At 42.2% G+C, this 19,392-nt stretch overlaps 1 protein-coding gene and 1 pseudogene across 2 annotated transcripts in view; one reads left to right on the top strand and one right to left on the bottom strand.

The window, feature by feature from the left end:
* The first annotated feature begins 3,459 nt into the window (after positions 1-3,459).
* Positions 3,460-19,392, top strand: part of PTP4A2 (protein tyrosine phosphatase 4A2) — a 32,227-nt gene continuing 16,294 nt past the window's right edge. Inside the window, exon 1 of one of the 2 annotated variants that reach the window (XM_047793032.1) lies at positions 3,460-3,831. The gene's annotated coding sequence lies outside the window, so the exon portion shown is untranslated. The remainder of the gene's footprint in view (positions 3,832-19,392) is intronic. The other variant, XM_047793034.1, reaches the window with a different exon arrangement.
* On the bottom strand, positions 16,060-16,552 carry LOC125133347 (L-xylulose reductase-like; annotated as a pseudogene).

Genomic DNA, 19,392 nt, shown 5'->3' with positions numbered 1-19,392 from the left:
TATGTATATACTTTTTCTCACATTATCCTCCATCATATTCCAACTCAAGTGACTAGATAGAGTTCCTTGTGCTATACAGCAGGATCTCATCGTTTATCCACTCCAAATGCAACAGTTTGCATCTATTAACCCCAAACTCCCAGTCCATCCCACTTCCTCCCCCTCCCTCTTGGAAACCACAAGTCTGTTCTCTAAGTCCATGAGTTTCTTTTCTGTGGAAAGGTTCATTTGTGCCATATATTAGATTTCAGATGTAAGTGAGATCATACGGTATTTGTCTTTCCCTTTCTGACTTCACTTAGTATGAGGGTCTCTTGTTCCATCCATATTGCTGCAAATGGCATTCTTTTGTTCTTTTTTATGGCTGAGTAGTATTCCATTTTGTATATATACCACATCTTAGTCTATTCATCTGTCGATGCACATTTGGTCCATCACTTCTCAGTCCATCACATGTGTTGGACATTGTGAATAGTGCTGCAATGAACATACGGGTGCATGCGTATGTTTTGGGAAGTTTTGTCTGGATGTATGCCCAAGAGTGGGATTGCTGGGTCATATGGTAGTTCTATATTTAGTTTTCTGAGGTACCTCCATACTGTTTTCCCTAGTGGTTGTACTAATCATTGTTATAATAGCTAACATTTATTGAACACTTCTATGTGTCCAGTATGGTGCTCCCTGAGTTATACATATGCCTGTAATGCTCAAAACTATGTCATGAGGTAAGTACTGTTTCCTTTTCCATTTTATAGATGGAGAAATTGAGATTAGATGAAGTAACTTCCTGAAGTTACACAGCAACAAGATGGCAATGCAAAATGCCTGATGAAACAGTCTAGGGTCCCAGAGTGGGAGCCAGACCCCTAGGTTGTGTCCTCACTACTGTTTAAAACCACTTCCCTAAGAGTCTAGGTTGCTTTGCCACACCACTGTTATGTCTTTCTCTAACCCTGTGTGTGGCAGGCCCACACAGCTCCTGCTATCAGGGAACTAATGCTCCATAAAATCAGTCAAGAATACCGCCAGTTTTGCCTCACAGGGGTGCTGGGGAGGATTAATAAGCTAATGGCACTTGGAATGCTTCGGCAAAGGCAGTGGATAAACTCTGGGCACTTGTTATGTGTAAAACCCACTGCCAAGGGTGGTTCACGCTGTAATAAGGGGCCTGCAGCTCAGTTCCTGATCTGTTTGAGGTGGGGAGCCACATCCTTGGGAAACCATTTGGATGAGGTCATTCATGTCAGGGGTTAGAGCATTTCCCTGCTGTCCTGGGAGTATGAGGGGGTTGTTGGTGCCATGATCTCAGATCTTTTGCTCCCAGAGGTGGGTGTTCCCAACATCTCAGAAGGGATTCCGGCCTAATCTGAGGTACACAGTCATTGACTGAAGTTAGAGACTAACTTCATGCTTATTCAGGCTTCAGAGGCAAACATCGGGGCTGAATCCTGCTTCTGTCTCTTCATCTCTCTGAGCCCCCAATCTCTTTTAAAATGAGGATAATAACATCTTCTTCACGGGTTATTTTGAAGCATAACTTGATAATATATTTAAAGACACCTTGCCCGGGACTTAGGCTGGAGAACAGATGCTTAATAAATGGTATCTGTTATCATAGCCGTTATTGCTATCTTTATGTTGTTATATTATTTACTGACATTTTAGGACTGAGCTGAGAGATAGATGCAGGGAAGATTCATTCATTGCTCAACCATCTACTACAATGACCTGGCAGTCAGTCTGAGTAGGGGAGAACATGAAAACAGGCATTTACAACACACATGATACTTGCTATGATAGGGGAATTGCATAAGGTGTTTTGAGACTTTAGCGGAAGAATCAACAACTGGGGAACTCAGTAAAAGTTTTGTAGAACAGATAGTTCCTGTTTCAAGCCTATGCTTCTAGGAAGTGGAAAACGTTGCCTGCTGAAGGCAGAGAGAATGTGAGAGCAGCAGCTGAGCCTGTGCTCCTCACCCAAAGGGCCTTGATTCTGATCTGCAGCCCCTCTTGCTTCAAGGACTCTCAACTCCCACGCAGCCCTGCCAGCCAGGCTGCCCTGGAACACCTCCTCCTGGGCCACCTGCTGGTGGTGAGCATCCTGGGTTTTGTGCTGTGGCTGAGTCATAAGACCCTTTTTTTAACTACTAAGCTCTTATGGAAGCCTTCTGGTCAGGAGAAAAAGCCCCAGGTCTACCTTGTGGGGAGGGATAGTGATGACTACTGACCATTGCTTCTCCCCATAGGGCCAAGTGAACATGTGTGTGGTGGTGAGGGGGCTGGGAGAGAGGCAGCCCAAGGGGCAGGAGTCCCCTTCTAGATAGGTGCCAGGTCTGAACAGGTGAGGCTTCCCAGAGTGGAGTGGGAAGGACAGAGCCCCCTGCCCCCTACCCCCAACTCTCATGGGTAAGCCTCCCCTCTTCCTCTGAAGCCAGCCTCCAGTATCTTTCTGGCTGCCATCGGGCAGTAGCCCGGACCAGTCTTCCAACTCACCGGTGACCACATTTTCCAAACCAAAATTCAGAACACAGACTGAGAAAGAACTTCCAGCCACCTTCTAAATGCAAGAGAGAATACTGAGATCCCTAGAATAATCCCTGTTAAAGAGGACATTTGGTTGGTAACCATGAAATTCAGGCGTCTCCTCTTCATCAGACATTTTTCATATATTTTATCACTGATATGTGAAAAGAGTCTCATGAGGTAGCTGGTAACTATTTCCATGTAACAGCTTAAAGTATGTCGAGAGAGGAAACAACTTGCCCAAGAAGCTACATCCCGAAGTTTGAATTTTGATCTGCTACTGAGGGTTCCTAGGGGTGTGTGTGTGTGTGTGTGTGTGTGTGTGTGTGTGTGTGTATGTTGTGTGTGTGCGCGCGCGCGCGCGCGCGGGGCGTTGGGGGGGGGTGAGCGGAGAACTATCCTTCGCAATTGCAGACACACACGCCATTTATTTGGGGCCTCGGGAAAGGGCAGCCAAGAACTGAGCTGCCCCAGTTCTCACTTCTGGGTTGGAAATCCCCGCGCAAAGGGCTCGGTCTTTCTCGGTTGCCGCCCGGTCCCATCAGGACCTGGCTCCAGGCCTCACAGCCTGGGCTGCAGAGCAAAAGCCCTTCGACCTTGAGGGTCACCACGCGGCCTCCGGCCTTTGCCCAGTCCAGGTGCGGAACGGCGGGCCGCAACATAAGCGACCGACTCCTCAGGCCAGGTTCTGCCCCCCACCCCTCCCCGGTCACATGGACGCGCCTTCCGCAGCCAGGAGTGCCGGGCGGAACGAACCACGAGGAAAAGATGGGGGAGGCGCCGAGGGCAGTGGGTCAGCGCCCCGCGGGGCGGGTGGGCGGGTTCTATCGCCTCAAGCCGGCCCGCCAGCCAGTCAGCGGGCGCGAGGGGCGGGCCGGCGGGCGCGCGCGCCGCGCCCCGCAGCGCCCCCTGAGGGGCGGCGGCGGGAGCTGGTTCCGGCTGCGCGCGCAGCGGTGGTGGCGGCGGCGCGATCGGCCGGGCTGTAACCGTCGTCAGTCCGGTAGCGGCTGGAGCGGCAGCGGCGGCCGGGCACGGCGCGAGGCTACGCCACAGGGCAGCAGCGGCAGTGGGGACAGCGGCGGTAGCCGGAGACGCAGAGGCGGCCGCAGCAGCAGCAGCAAGACGGACTCGTGGACACGCGCCGCCGCCGCCGCCGGGCCGGGCCGGGTGTCGCGCGCCGAGGCTGGGGGGGAGTCGTCGCCGCCACCGCTACCGCCGCCGCCGCCGCCGCCGAGGTGACTGAGGAGAGAGGCGCCTCCTCGCTCCCGCCGCCGCCGGACTTCAATGCCCAGTCCCCAGCTCGCCAGCGTGAGTGCGCTGCCCCCGGGCGGCCCCCGCGCCGGCTCCCGGGGCCTCAGGGCAAGGGAGGGCGGGAGGCGCCGCAGCCATTAGTGCAGGCCCGAGACACGTCCCCGGAAGGAGGGCCGGGCCGGGCCCGGGGGCGGGGGGAGCGCGACCGGGAAGCGTGGAGAGCGAGGGTGGGTGAGGAAGGGGGAGGATCGCGCGTGTGGGAGGGGAAGGGTCGAGTGCTGTGTGCAAGAATGGTGACTTGTGGGTTGGGGGGAATGTGCGTGCGTGAGGGCGAGTGTGAATTGGGGACGGGGCTGCGCGTGCAGGCGGGGAGAGGGAGCGTGGCGAGGAGAAAGTGTGACGGGGGAGTTGGGAGCAGTCTGCGTGTGTAGCGGAGAGTAGGGGGGAGTGTGAGTCGGGGGCGGTAAGAGGGACGGTGTCAGGATGGTGGGGGGGAGAGCGTCAATGGGTGGGTGTAGGGGAGAATGAGTGTGTGTGGGAGAGTGGGGAAAATGGGGAGAGTAAGTCGGGGAGGGAGTTGCGCGCATGGGGTACGCATGGGGTCGGGGGGAGAACGCGAGAGCAGTGTGAGAGAGAGGTTGGGGAGAAGGAGATGGCAGATGAGGGAGCGTGGAAGGGTGTGCCTGCGATTGTCCAGTGTGTCAGCAGGCATCCTGGAGGCTCTCCTGGATCGTTTTCCAGGGCCCTAGTGAACCAGGGTGTCCTGGATTAGGGAGTTATTTCCAGGAGCATATTGTCCCTGGGTCCTTGGGTTCACGTTATGAGGAAAGCGTACAAGAGTCTGTCCCAGTAGCACTGTCATCTTCTGGCTCCGTGCTTTTTGTTGTTGTTACCCCCTCTCCCTCGTTTCATGATAGGGACATAAGTTTTCCTATTTGTCAGCCATCTATCTGATTGGCATCCCATCCTTATCTGGGGTTCTGAGAGCTAACTAAAACTTGTATATTGTCCAGGATTCTAGGGTCTTGCCTTTAGAGTTTGTAAAGTACTGCTAGTTTTTTCAGGTGAAAGATATTTTATTGTTTGGGTAAATTAAAGTAATGCTTTTTAGGTTTTAGCTCTTTCCTAACCTTCTGGAGAGAAGCTTTTTAAGAAATAATGATAATGATGATAATAATAATGATGTAACATGTTGATTAGATGAACCATGGGCTAGTTTATTATTTTCTGGAATTTGTCGAGAAACATATAAAGTTTCTAGAAGTTCTAGCATCACTGTAGGCATTCAGCAAATGCTTGTCTGTTTGGAGTCACCAAACTGTAGCTACTGCTGGGTAGTTCCTTGCTGCCATTCTCTGTGTTACAGAGTAGTTTCAGGCAGGAAGTGAGTTATGCCTTGTTGAATGTCCAAAAGGAAATTAAGGCTTTAGAATGACACAGTATTAAGGCTTCATCATCACTTGCCAGCATACCATTCTGTTGGTCAGATGGTTAGAAGTTGCTTTCTGGTTATTTGGTGTTCATTTTAAAAGTTGTTTCATATTGGATAGTGAATGGGCTAATCGTGGTGGACTTTTCCTAGGTTCTTGTGTTGTAGAAGAGGAGTACATTGATACGGATTTTATAGTATAGTGATAGGAAGTCTCTTAGTAGTTGGGCGTCTTTTCCATATAAGCAAAGAGTAGTATGGTCCTTTTGTTAGTAGGCCTGATAGAATTACAAGCAAAAGCACTGATGTGTAATTAGAGGTCAGAAATTTTATTTTTCTTACGTTGTCTTTTTTCTTGATCACTAGTATGCTCTCCACTTTCAGAAATAGTAAATAGTATTGTTAGTATTCAGTGGGGGACTCAGTTAACTAATTAGTATTAAGTGCCTACTATGTACCAGGTACTTTTTATACTCTCATTCAGTTCTCATAGCTACTATTAAAAGGTGGTAGGTGTCCTCATTTGCATTCATTTGGCACATATTGAGTGGTTTCTATTTTCCAGGCATTAGGGATACAGTGATGAGCCCTCATTGACTAACAGTGATGAGATGAAGATATATAGAGACTCACAGAGGTTAAGTAACTTGTCCCAGGTCACAAGGTAATAAGAATGTGAGTTGGATTAAAAACCCAGGTCAGTCTGACTCCAAAGTCCTTAGTTTTGCACTACATCATTAACTACTCTCGCAATAGGTTGTCTCACTTTGAGGTTTCTCATCAACAGAGCAACCCAGCAGCTTGTACAGATGAGAGAGGTTGAAGTTAATGTGGAAGACTGAATGGCTGGGGGCAAGGAGATCATTTAGGAGATGCTGACTTGAGCCTCTGTGGGGCCTAAGTTAGGCTAGGCTTTTATGTGGGTGGAGACTCTGCCTTGAAACTCTCTTGGGGCCTCGGGGTGTGTGCTTTGAGACAGAGTTTTTATGAGGCACCTGGGATGTGTCTGGGAGAGGAAAGTCTGATTAAAGAAACCCAGCAGCCTTTTATGTTTTTTTTTTTTTTTGGAGGGGGGGGGAGAAGAAGAAGAGTATATTTATTGGGGCTAAGAGTCAACCAGAAGTTGTCAGTTCTTTGTGAAAGTTTTTCTCATCAGCCTTGTGGGATATTTACTTCAGGAGATTGTGGTCAAATGAGAAAATATATATGAAAGTACTTTTTAAATTATAAATTGAAATATAGATTCAAAGTATTATCACTAAGACGTTTCTTCTAAGGCAACAGTTTGTTATATTTAGTAGCTGGAAAAAGTTACTAGCATTTTAGACCACCTATACCAATGAAAAACTATTTAGAACTGCTGAACTGGGTATATTCTGACTCAGAACAGCAAAAGTCAAACCACTCCCTCTGTGAGTCAGGCAAATAATATTCAATTTGAACGAACCAAATTTATAGGCAGAAACCATTTACAACATCATTGAATTTTGGTGGCACTAGGGAAGAGTAAATGTTTGAATGCTTGTGCATATAACTTTCTTAAAAAGTTTGACAGCCCCATATTTATATTTTACTTGAAAAGACATTTGTGTGAACAAGGAAAAACAGATTTATTTTTCTTAAGGTATAACTTTTTATTCACTTTTGTCTTTAAAGATAGCATTTCTATATGAGGAAGTTATGGTTTTGAGACATAAAGTTGAAATTTAATGGAGATTTATTTTACAGGGTTTGACTGTACTGTTCCTTTTTTGTTGGAATATGGGATTGGTAACCAGTGATGCCTCTAGAAAAAGCATTTACAAATAAGATGCAGGGGAGAAGTACATACATTTTTAGCTGTTGCTCTTGGAAGAGTGAAGCTTAAGTTAGAGTGAAGCCTAAGTTAGGTTGATTTCTTAAAGTGCTATCCTGTCAGGTGTACTACTTACTGAAGTTAGGGATCTTTAAAAATTTCCAGCAGTTGGAAATCAGGATCTGTAGTTTCAACATGAAAGACGTAGTTATGTTTATTGAATTGATAGTGGTAAAGATTTGAGGTCTTGGAATTCTTATAAAGTCCAACTTTATGCTTTAGGTTTCAACATTACCTTCTTAAGAATCTTCTTTGTGCTAAATCATGAATCATCTCATTTAAAATTCATAATAATCCTGTGAGTGATTAAGTGGCATTCTTTTAATTTTACAAATAAGAAAATTGGTTTAGAGATCAATTATTGAATCATAATTAAAGAATATCAGTAAATAGATGGCAGTGGATTTAAAAAAAATTTCCCCTCGGGGTTTAAGTCTCTGGCTAACCTTTTTTTCCCCCAGTTAACTCTAGTCATTTTATGGAGAGGTATGTAGGAAATAGTAGATGTTAAGGAAGTCAGCCTTTTCTTTGCTTGAAATTTAGTTTTTAGGTTTTTTTTTTTTTTTGTCTTTTTAGGGCTGTACCTGAGGCATGTGGAGTTTCCCAGGCTAGGGATCACATTGGAGCTGTAGCTGCTGGCCTACACCACAGCCACAGCCACGTCAGATCTGAGCCCACATCTGAGACCTATACCACAGCTCATAGCAATGCCGCATCCTTAACCCACTGAGCGAGGCCAGGGATTGAACCTGTGTCTTTGTGGACGCTAGTCAGATTATTTCCCCTGAGCCAGACAGGAACTCCAGTTTTTAGCTTTCTTTTAAAAAGGATACTTAAGTTACTTGCATACTTTTTTTTTTGCTCTTTTTAGGATGTTGCTACTTTGGGATTTTTCTCAAGATACTAGTTGGGTTATATAGAAACAGATGATTATTCTCTAAATTTATAAAGCAAGAGTCCTTGATGTTACATTTCTGATAATTTTGCACCTTGGGTTTGTTAAATGAACATGGATGCTGCCAATTAAAGTTACTTCAGGAAATAGAGATTTGAGTCTATTAATGTGGAATATTAGAAAAATCTTTTCTCCATTTTCAACTTCAGAACTAGTATATGTATGGGGTTATCCTTCGTTTATTCTGGTTATTCTTCTTTTAATTGCTTGAAACACATTACCTAGCTCTTTTGACCTCCTGGACACTCTCTTGAGATGTGAAGTCTTAAGAGGGTTGCTTGGTGTAGAGCTCAAGTGGATATTGTATGTGCATCTTTTGCTGCTTGAAGCTGTAGAGGTCTAAGCTAAACCAGAAACTGTCACTACTCCAGCACCTCCATGAAAGAAGTTGCACAGCACTCAGGCTCTCTCTACTTTCTATAGTTACCCTGTGGAGTTACTAGGACGCAGGTGAGAAAATAACCTTTCTCCTGTGAGTGTTAATTAAGGTGGTTTCCCCTGCACTTGTTGTTTAATCAGTATAGATTTACAGCGCATAAACTCTGCCAGAAAAATGGCTATGAGGGGCTGACAGATTATACCAACACTTTTTATTTCTGTGACTTGAATACAAATGTTTTTTGTTTGCCTGCACTGATTTCTTACTCGTAGGTTCTTTTTTTTTTTTTTTTTTGGTCTTTTCTAGGTTTGCTCCTGCAGCATATGGAGATTCCCAGGCTAGGGGTCTAATCGGAGCTGTAGCCACCGGCCTACAGCAACTCGGAATCTGACCTGTGTCTGCAACCTACACCACAGCTCACGGCAACGCCGGATCCTTAACCCACTGAGCAAGGCAAGGGATCGAACCCGCAACCTCATGGTTCCTAGTCGAATTTGTTAACCACTGAGCCACGACAGGAACTCCACACGTAGGTTCTGTAACACAGCATCCACTCCATTTTAAGTGGCCTAGAAACTAAATTTCATCATTTGAATATAAATTTACATTGTATAACATTCTTTTTTAAACTGTAAAAAATTTAAAGATTAAGCTTTTCTGTGACCCTTTCTTTGCTAGTTGAGCCTGTTTTGAAAAAATGTTTTGACCATTAGAACTGTCTTTACCTTTTAGAGAATCTGTGTATTTAATTCCTTTCATAGTATTTTTGGGTTGAAATTTCATTCTTCTCAGAAAATGTTAATTCTTTTGGCATAAAATGAACATATGATATATTTGTTTTAGCAGATCAGATAAATGACTTTATATTTTTATTTCTACAGTGGTCAAAAATGTTGGCTCTTAACTAATGTATTGTTTGACAAGAATTCAAATTCATAATCAAGTCTGCTTGCTTCTGGTTGTCTTTTAGTTTTGAGATTTGAGCATAACTTCTTTGTACTCTTTTACTTTAAACATTCACCAGGTTGTACGACCACAGTCTTTGTAGATTGGTTTTATATACATATGTTGATACTTACTGTTTTTAGTAGCAGAACAAATTGATGTTTCCCTCTTTCCATTATCAGTGACAAGCCTATCATGAGGGAACAGAGTGGTTAGTTCAGAAGGATATGAGTCATCAGTAGGATTTGTCAGCAAATTGAGAAGGATACATGGAAAAACAATAGATTCTAGTGACATTATTCTTCATTCCACACGTGTTGTAACGTTTTAAGTTTCCTTTTGGTGATTGGTTTAAATTATGCAGATAATTTAGATCTTTCTAGATGAAGAGCACATCAAATTTAAGTCATAGTACAATTCTGAATTGTTTTTTTAGTAAGATGAGATATTCTTTTGGAGGTCATCAACAAGTAGAATTTAGTTAAATTTGTATCTGTTTTCTAGGAAAAAGAATTCAACTATCAGGTAGGTTTTAGAAGCTGGGAGACTATTTTTGTGAACCGTGCTGATAATTAGTGGCACTGCTTAGTAGATCAGAAGATGCCCACCAACATGGCAATATTTGTTTTCTCTCAACAAGCAGAGTTTTTCCCTTACTACCACTCAACTTTTTATTTTATTTATTTATTTTTCAGCCTGTGGCATGTGGAAGTTCAGGGGTCGAACCTGAACCACAGCAGTGACCCATGTTGCTTCAGTGACAACTTTGGACTTAAACCACTGTGCCACAAGAAGACTCCTACTCTGTTTTTTAAATTCCTGAGAGCTTTTATTGCATTTAAATTGGTCTGGAATTCTCAACATAGTTAAGGACTCCTCGGAATTATCTAACTAAGGACTTAGTTCCTTTCTCAAGTCATGCTGCCATTGCCTGTCACTGTTTCTACCAGTCTTATAAAAGTTTTACCTTTCTTCAGAAGTCTTAATTAATCCTTCTGTTTTATTCATGCTTATTTTGTCTTCAAAGTTTGTAGCATTAATAATGAAATTTTAATGCTCATCAAATATTTTTCACCAACATTGATTCTTCCAGAATCTTGATCCTGAATGGTGATTGTATGCAGTGCACAAAGAATTCCATGAATGCTTGTTCTAAGATAAGATGTGCTGCATTTTAGTATCTTTTAGAGCTATATTGTTCCTCATCTTGGTAAACATTTGGAGGAAGAGTGCACGAAAAATGAAATTTTGCATTCTTTTTTTTTTTGCCCCCAATGGCCGAGGCATATTCAATCCCTAGGCCAGGGATTGAATCTGAGCTGCAGCCGTGGCAGTGGCAGATCCTATAATGCACTGTGCTGTGCCGGGGATCGCACCTGCACCTTCACAGCAACCTGAGCCACTGCAGTAGGATTCTTAACCCACTGTGCCACAGGAGTAACTCCCTAAATTTTGCATTCTTTGAGAAGAGAAAAAAGGTGGATCCATGTTGAAGTAAGCTAGTGAGCTAAGAATAATAACTCCTTGGACAAGTTCCCATCGTGGCACAGTGGTTAACGAATCTGACTAGCATTCATGAGGACGCAGGTTCGATCCCTGGCCTTGCTCAGTGGGTTAAGGATCCTGAGTTGCTGTGGCTTTGGCTGGCAGTTGCAGCTCCGATTCAACCCCTAGCCTGGGAACCTCCATATGCCGCAGGTGTGGCCCTAAAAAAAAAAAGAAAAAAAAGAATAATAACTCCTTGACATGACATTATAAAAGTATTTTACTGTTTTAACTTCACATTCATATGTGAAATAGCTGCTTTCACTGTATGGTTTCTAAAGATTTTTTAATGTATTTCATAAAAATAAACATCAAGTCATTATTGGGCAGACAGTATATTTTAAAAGGCCACCAGCAGCTCCAAATTGAATAATTTGGGTTTTTCTCTGTTTATCTTGTCCTGTACTCATGCACAGAGAGAGACGGTTGTGAAGTATAATGCGACTTATAAGAAGCAACTTTAGGAGAGGAAGTGAAGTGTAATTTACTTAGGAGAAACTTGGACCAAAGTGCCCTAACAGCAGAAAAATTTCTGGGGCTCAAACAAAAGATTTATGCTGAGAAGATGTAATTTGGAATGTTTTTATTCTGTATTCTGTACATAGAGAGCTTCTTTCCCCCCTTTTGGTGGTAGGTACTAGAACAGAACCTTTAAATGTGCTCAATACATTACACAAAATGGGGAAATGAAAGAGTTAAGCTGACCCATAAACTGCTAAGCTAGGAAACATATATTTTAAATAATGCTAACAATAGCCTGGAAGTTTTTGCTTTGCATGCTGCTCCTGTGCTGTAGGTTATTTTGAAAGGTGATTCAAATAACCTTTTCCCAAGTATCTATTTTGCAACCTCAGGGAACTTGCAGCTGTTACGGTTATTCTAACTGTCCTGATATAGCTCAGAAAACATTTCAGAGTGGTGTTGACAGGGTGAATTCAGGTGTCCTTTTTGGTTTTTACTACTGAATTTGCTTTATTATAATTGAAGTTCAGAATCTTCAATGTGTTTCTTTGTTAATGAAATAATTGATTCAGTGGTTCTTGGGTTAATGTATGTATAGTGATGTTGGAAACTAAATTAAAATGATTAAGACTTAATAAGTTCTCCAGGAAAATTATTTAGCCTTTTGAGATTAAAGAAAAAAGGATGGAAGGAAAACAAAAAAGTAACAAGATTTCATTACATGAGAATGCAGCCGAATTTGAGATAGTTCTCTGTTGTGTAAAGGAGGTTACCAGAGTTATTTAGGAAAAGAATGTGCTTAAACTTTATAATAAAGAGGCATGGGAGTCTTGAGATGTATACAAACTGAAGTCTTTAAACATAAAGCTCATGGAGAGGATAGCCATGATACCTTTGCCTGGAAATGGAAGTATGAATGAATAGAATCAATTTAATAGAGCTATTTAACTTGTGAGATTAATGTCCAATATTAGAATTATGTTTAGAATTAAGAAATTTTTTTGGTAAATTATTTTTTCAAATAATTTTTTTAGAAAAAGCAAAAATTGGTCATAGTGCTGTTATCTCCACTTCAGTTTTACTTATGAAAGAAAAAATAACATATTTGGAAAAAGAGGTTCAGCTGGAGAATTGCTATTCTTTAGAGGAGCAATGGAGTACAAATTGCATTAAATATTTTAAAGTGAAAATATTTAATGCAATTTTTGTCTTACAGTTATTTGTAGAGGTAGAAATTACTAGAAAAGGTCAACTACTTCTAATCACCAGGGAACATATAAATTTGAAAACCACTCCCTTTTCATTTGAGTGGGAACTTAACCCACAGGACTTCAGAAAATAACTGTCACTGTTCTCAGAAGCAGGTGTGATTGTTGGTTACTTGCTTTCCTTTCCTTTTTGAGTGGTAGGCTATGTATGTCCTGCTGGTTCTGAAATGTTAAGATACTTTCCCACCATCAAGGTCATAATTTCTTTTTATAGAACCTGATTATTGATCTGTGTACTGGAACTTGATTTTCAAGTTCCCTCATTAAATGAGGAAGTAGAAAAGTGGGAATAACCAAGGGAGTAACTATGAAACTTTTTTTTTTTTAGCAGTAATGAGCATTTTGCTATTTTCAGTTTGTTTACAGATATTTTGGATCCTAGTTTTCCCAGAATTTAATGGTACCTCTTATCAGTTCCCCAGGACTATAGTCAGTAGGAGAGAACTAACATTAATTTGGGAAGCTAGATGTATTCACTTTTAGTTTGATAAATGCATCAGTAGACAGATGAACAAAGATAAGTACTTTGGAGGAGTAGAACTCTTGTTTCTGCAGGGCTCTGATGAGTTGGGAGTAGGTTATGAAAGAAGAGTAAAAATTTCAGTTTGAGGCCAGTTAGCCAGAAGATGAATTTCTTAAAAAAAACTGAAGTTTAGTTGGTATAATATATTAATTTTAAGTGTGTAACAAATTAGAGTTTGAATACATTATGAAATGATCACCTATATGAATCTAGTAACCATCTGTCACCATAAAAAGTTATTATAGTATTATTGACTATATTCCTTATGCTGTATATTACATCCTCATGACATTTATTTTATTACTGGAAGTTTGTACCTCTTAATTCCCTTTACCTATTTTGAACAGTCTCCCACCCAAAGATGAGTATTTAATTAGCATAGTCGAGTTGTCTTTAGTTTACAAGTTTTAGGATACTTTTTAATTTCAAATGGCCAAAATGGGAGTTCCCGTTGTGGCACAGTGGAAACGAATCGGACTTGGAACGATGAGGCTGCGGGTTTGATCCCTGGCCTTGCTCAGTGGTTAAGGATCCAGCGTTGCTGTGAGCTGTGCTGTAGGCCTGCAGCTGTAGCTCGGGTTCGACCCCTAGCCTGGGAACCTCCACATGCCATGGGTGCGGCCCCAAAAAAGACAAAACAAACGAAAACACAGATGGTCAAAATGTAGTAGTTATAGTAGTTCTTTACAGAGGAATTCCCTTACTTTTCTTCCTTGATGGTTATGAAGATTTTATGGTCCCTGCCCTTGCTCAGTGGGTTAACGATCCGGCGTTGCCGTGAGCTGTGGTGTAGGTTGCAGACACGGCTCGGATCCCTAGTTGCTGTGACTTTGGCGTAGGCTGGTGGCTATGGCTCTGATTGGACCCCTAGACTGGGAATCTCCATATGCCGCGGGAGCGGCCCAAGAAATAGCAAAAAGTAAAAAAAAAAAAAAAAAGATTTCATGATCTCTTGTCTGAATAGTCTGTGCATATTAGATTCAGCTTCTATGAGTTCTTAACAGTTACTCAGGAACTTAACTCTTTTTTTCCACGGACCCCATATCCAGTCTGTGGACAAATCTTTTTGTTCTACCTCAAAGTATATCTTGAAACTGCTACTACTTTGGCCCAAGCTACCGTTATCTCTCCTGGATTATAATCAGGTTCCTACCAAATCTCCCTTCTTCCACCTTTACTGTTCATATGATCTGCCTCCATGTAATGTATAGAGTGATCCTTTTAAGCATAAGTTGTTACTCTTGTTTGGAACCTCTTATTTCTCTCTGAATGATAGACATACACTTCTTTTGGCCTCTGAGTCTCTCTTTTTATTTCTGTGGCTATATTCATTCTCTTGACTTCCTTGCTCCAATAGCACTGGCCCCCTTGCTGTTCCTAGAACACTCCAAGCATGGCCTCACCTGATAACCTTTACAAGAGCTAATCCCTCTACTTAGAATGCTCCCTCAAATATCTCTTTGGCTCAGAACTCCAGGTCTAGGATAAAATGTCACTTTTTTCATTGAGGCATTTTCTGATAGCCTTTTTTAAGAGTGGAATCCCTTCTCCCTTTTGGCACTACACATTCCCTCGCTTTGAATTTTCTCCATAGTGGTGGCATATTTTATTGGTCTTTTTCCTGTCTATTAATATATAAGGTCCATCCTGACATGAATTTTCCTTGTTGTTTACTGTTCTTTCTGCACCTATAAGAATATATACTTATTATGTGTCTGATATATATTTGTCTTTATAAGTTCTTCACTAGCCAAATAGGGAAAATGTCTAACCCTTCATGAGAATGAATTCTTTACTGTTGACAGATTATTCGTACTTATTTTGAGGGAAGTGCAGACATCTTCAATGAGGTGAAATGAATTAAAAAATTGTTGCAAGATTTTAGTCTTACATACCATATTATGCTTTCATGTTGTCTGCTTGTGGAAACCAAGCTGACTCAAATTTGCATGACTTCCTGTAGAGTTAATGGTAAGAAAAGTAAATGTATGCTTGTTCTTCAGACTTTTGCTTTTAGATTTATTTTCTTTCTTTCTTTCTTTCTTTCTTTCTTTCTTTCTTTCTTTCTTTCTTTCTTTCTTTCTTTCTTTTTCTTTCTTTCTTTCTTTTCTTTCTTCTTTCTTTCTTTCTTCTTTCTTTTCTTTCCTTCCTTCCTTCCTTCCTTCCTTCTTCCTTCCTTCTTTCCTTCTTTCTTTCCTTCCTTCCTTCTTTCTTTCTTTCGTCCGCCACACGCAAGGCATATGGAAGTTCCCAGGCTAGGGGTCGAATCAGAGCTGTAGCTGCCGGCCTACACCACATTAACAGCAGCACAGGATCTCAGCCAATCTGCAACCTGCACCATAGCTCATGGCAAAGCCGGATCCTAAACCCACTGAGTGAGGTCAGGGATCGAACCTACAATGTCATAGCTCCTAGTTGGATTCGTTTCTGCTGCACCATGACGGGAACTCCTAGATTTTTTCTTTCCTTTTTTTTTTTTTGGTATGCAGTGGCTTGATGTGGGATCTCAGTTCTCAGATCAGCGATTGAATCTTAATTACTAGACTACCAAAGAACTCCCTAGATTTTAATTTCTAAGATCTAGAGTTTTTCATTGTGTATTTATTTATTTAAAAATTTTATTATACTTGATTTACAGTGTTCTGTCAATTTCTGCTGTACAGCCAAGTAACCCGGTTATACATATATACACATTCTTTATTTCACATTATCCTCCATCATGTTCCATTACAAGTGATCAGATACAGTTCCAGAATCTCATTGCTCATCCATTCCAAATGCATTAGTTTGCATCTACTAACCCCAAAGTCCCAGTCCCTCCCCCTCATTCTTGGCAACCACAAGTCGGCTCTCCATGTCTATGAGTGTGGTTTTTTTTTTCCTCACATAAGAATCATGTTTACTGGGGCTGGGGGGAAGTGAGCTCAGTGGGAACGGGGGGTGTGTGGGTGGAGGGGGGCCAGGTAGCCCCCACCCACTGGCACAGTGGCTCCTGTGGTCATGCTGCTCCGTCACTCAGCAGGAAGAAGATGGTGTCCACCACGTTCTCCAACTCAGCAAACCTGCCCCCAGTGGGATGTGGTCCAGCATGGTTTTGGCCTTCTGGGGGTTGTTGCTGCAGTGTGCCTGGCCCACGGGTGTCATCACCACTGTGGGGTTCACTGCATTCACACAGATCTTGTGCGGCCCAAGCTCTAGAGCCATCACCTTGGTCAGCATGTCCAAGGCACTCTTGGTGGGACAGTAGATGCTATGATCAGTCAGTGCACACTGGGAGGACTGGCTGGAGACATTCACAATGGATCCCAGAGCTCCCTGAGCTATCAAGCCTTGGGCCACGACCTGGGACACCTGGATGACAGCCCGAAGGTTCACTTCAGAAGACCTTTGCCCTCCCCAGCGCCCCGTGAGCCCCATCTCTGTGAGGTCCGGCTCCACTCTGGGCGCTATGTAGACCGAACTCAAGATTGTTCCTTTTCTGTATACATAGGTTCATTTGTGCCATATATTAGATTCCAGATATAAGTGGTATCATATGGTATTTATCTTTTTTTTTTTTTTTGCTTTTTTAGGGCTGCATCAGCGGCATATGGAAGTTCTCAGGCTAGGGGTCGAATTGGAGGTACGGCTGCTGGCCTATGCCACAGCCACAACAATGCCAGATCCCTGACCCAGTGAGTGAGGCCAGGGATCAAACTTGCATCCTCATGGGTACTAGTGGGGATTCATTTCCACTGCTCCACAATGGGAACTCTTAAGGATTGTTTCTAATGAATATCAAAAGTCACCAGAGTGATGTTTTTGTTTGCCCCCACATTTCCCTCCCCATCCCCCCAAAGTTACCCAAATGCTAGTAGGATATGAGTGGATTGACAGGATTTTTTAAAAGATGCTGAATGAGTTAGTTTAGATTATATTAAATGGGGCTGATTTTTTTTTTCTTTTTTTTTTTGTCTTTTTGCCTTTCCTAGGGCCGCACCTGCAGCATGTGGAGGTTCCCAAGCTAGGGGTCAAATCAATAAGAGCTGTAGCCTTTGGCCTACACCAGAGCCTACACACAGGCTCCTAGCCGCGTCTGCAACCTACACCACAGCTCACAGCAATGCCAGATCCTTAACCCACTGAGCAAGGGCAGGGATCGAACTCGCAACCTCATGGTTCCTAGTCTGATTCGTTAACCACTGTTCCACGACGGGAACTCCTAAATGGGGCTGATTTTATAAAGTTCCCTCATTCCCTTGAGTTTTCTACATTTATATTTGAACTTAGAATTACAGTTGCCAAAGCAGGTTTGGACTTTTACTCAGTAATTAAATATCTTTAACAAAGCTGTCCATCTGGAATTGTGTAGGTACAGCCTTGCCTGGGACAGAGGGACTAGCTCTTTTGAGGCACTTGGTAATCCAGTGGTTATAGCACTGTTAAGGACATAGTTAAATTGTAAATCATTGTAGAGTTCCTTATCACCCTAGAATTAGAAGTAAAACATGAAGGTAATGTATGTACGTGGGAAAAAATTGAACCTGTTTAGAAGTTATATATTGTAAATAATGCTCCTGGCCTCCAGTTCCAGTTCCTTCCACCCCCAGGCAATCGCTGTTACCTTTTTTCTTGTTACTTTCCAAATAATCCAGGGGAATGAAAACATGTACAGTACTCATAAGTATTTTCATGTATACTGTTCAGACTGTCATGTACCTTGCTCTTTTCACTTATCAGTGTCTCTTAGCCATCTTCCCGTATCTATTTTATTTTTTAACCTCTGAATAGTTATCTGTTTGAACATTGTGCCATGATTAAGTGATGGATATCGTGTTATTTCATGCATTTTGCCTTTTAATTCTCATCTAGGTAGATGTTAGCAGTACAGTATTGATACTGGACAGAGACTTAACATATCCCTTGTCAGAGTTATATGTAGCCTCTGTTGTTTTACTGATTTAGTCTTACTGGCAGTGCAATATCTTAGTGTGGTAGGCCTCTGCTTGCTTGCTCTTCTTCCAGCTTCCTCTTTCTTCATTCTACTTTTCTCCTTTCCTCCTCCTTAATTTAAAAGGACTTTTTCTGTGCCAGACCACCCTCTCTAATTTTTTAGTGAAGTTATATTCTTTTGTTAAAAATGGAAATGTCCCAAATTTAGTATTTTAAAAGTTAGGTTCTGTAAAAGATAAAGGGTGAAGATGGATGTGTATTTGAATTATTTTATTTTTTAAGTAGTAGAACAGAGTTAATACAGAGAAAACTTTTAGAAGAAAGTTTTCCTCTAGGTATACAGGCGCTGAGTTATGCTAAAATGTAGGGTTCTGTTACTTTTGAGTACTTTCCAGCTGTGGTAAATTGTTTTTTTTTTTCCCTTATAGATTGTTTGCTTTGAATTTTTTTTTTTTGTCTTTTTGCCATTTCTTGGGCTGCTCCCGCGGCATATGGAGGTTCCCAGGCTAGGGGTCGAATCGGAGCTATAGCCCCTGGCCTACGCCAGAGCCACAGCAACGCAGGATCCGAGCCGCGTCTGTGACCTATACCACGCTCATGGCAACGCCGGATCGTTAACCCACTGAACAAGGGCAGGGACCGAACCCGCAACCTCATGGTTCCTAGCCATATTCGTTAACCACTGCGCCACGACGGGAACTCCTTGCTTTGCATTCTTATGGGTGTCACAGAAATTCACATTAGTTTATCTGAATTGACAGATACAAGAACACTTAACTGTTAATGCGTCGTTGAATTTTTTGGAGGGGGGAAGGAACAAAAGCTTATATCATGGACCTGTTAACACTGATAGAACATACTGTTTCATTTGGCAGAAATTCCTTTCTGGGAATCTTAGTTTGGTATTAAGAATTGAAAATCTAATAATGACTTATCCTTATCCCTGGAAGTGCTCCTTCCAAAATGAGCTTGGAGGAATAAGATGGGATAAAGGTTGTTCTGTTTGCTGAGCAGACAAACACTGATGACGACGAGGTAGAAAACTTAATGCTAGAGCTGTAACCTTTTAAGCCTGGCTATTAGGACAATGCTGGTCTTTCAGTGCCTCTCTCAGCTGACACACATATTACTGAGATAACATCATTAAACCAAAGGGATTCAAACAGGTTAGAATTTCATTGTGTTTTGCACTGCATGCAAACCATTGTGCTTTGAGTAGTTACTTTAATAATCTTTTCTCCTCTTATTATAAGGTCATAGAGTTGCAAATGAACATCCAAGCAAATATTTGAGAAAAGTTACACTTTCACGAAAAAAATTGTGAC

Source organism: Phacochoerus africanus, chromosome 8, assembly GCF_016906955.1.
Source record: "Phacochoerus africanus isolate WHEZ1 chromosome 8, ROS_Pafr_v1, whole genome shotgun sequence".
NCBI lineage: Eukaryota > Metazoa > Chordata > Mammalia > Artiodactyla > Suidae > Phacochoerus > Phacochoerus africanus.
The sequence above is the reverse complement of the archived record's forward strand: the minus strand, read 5'-3'. Positions and strand labels throughout refer to the sequence as shown.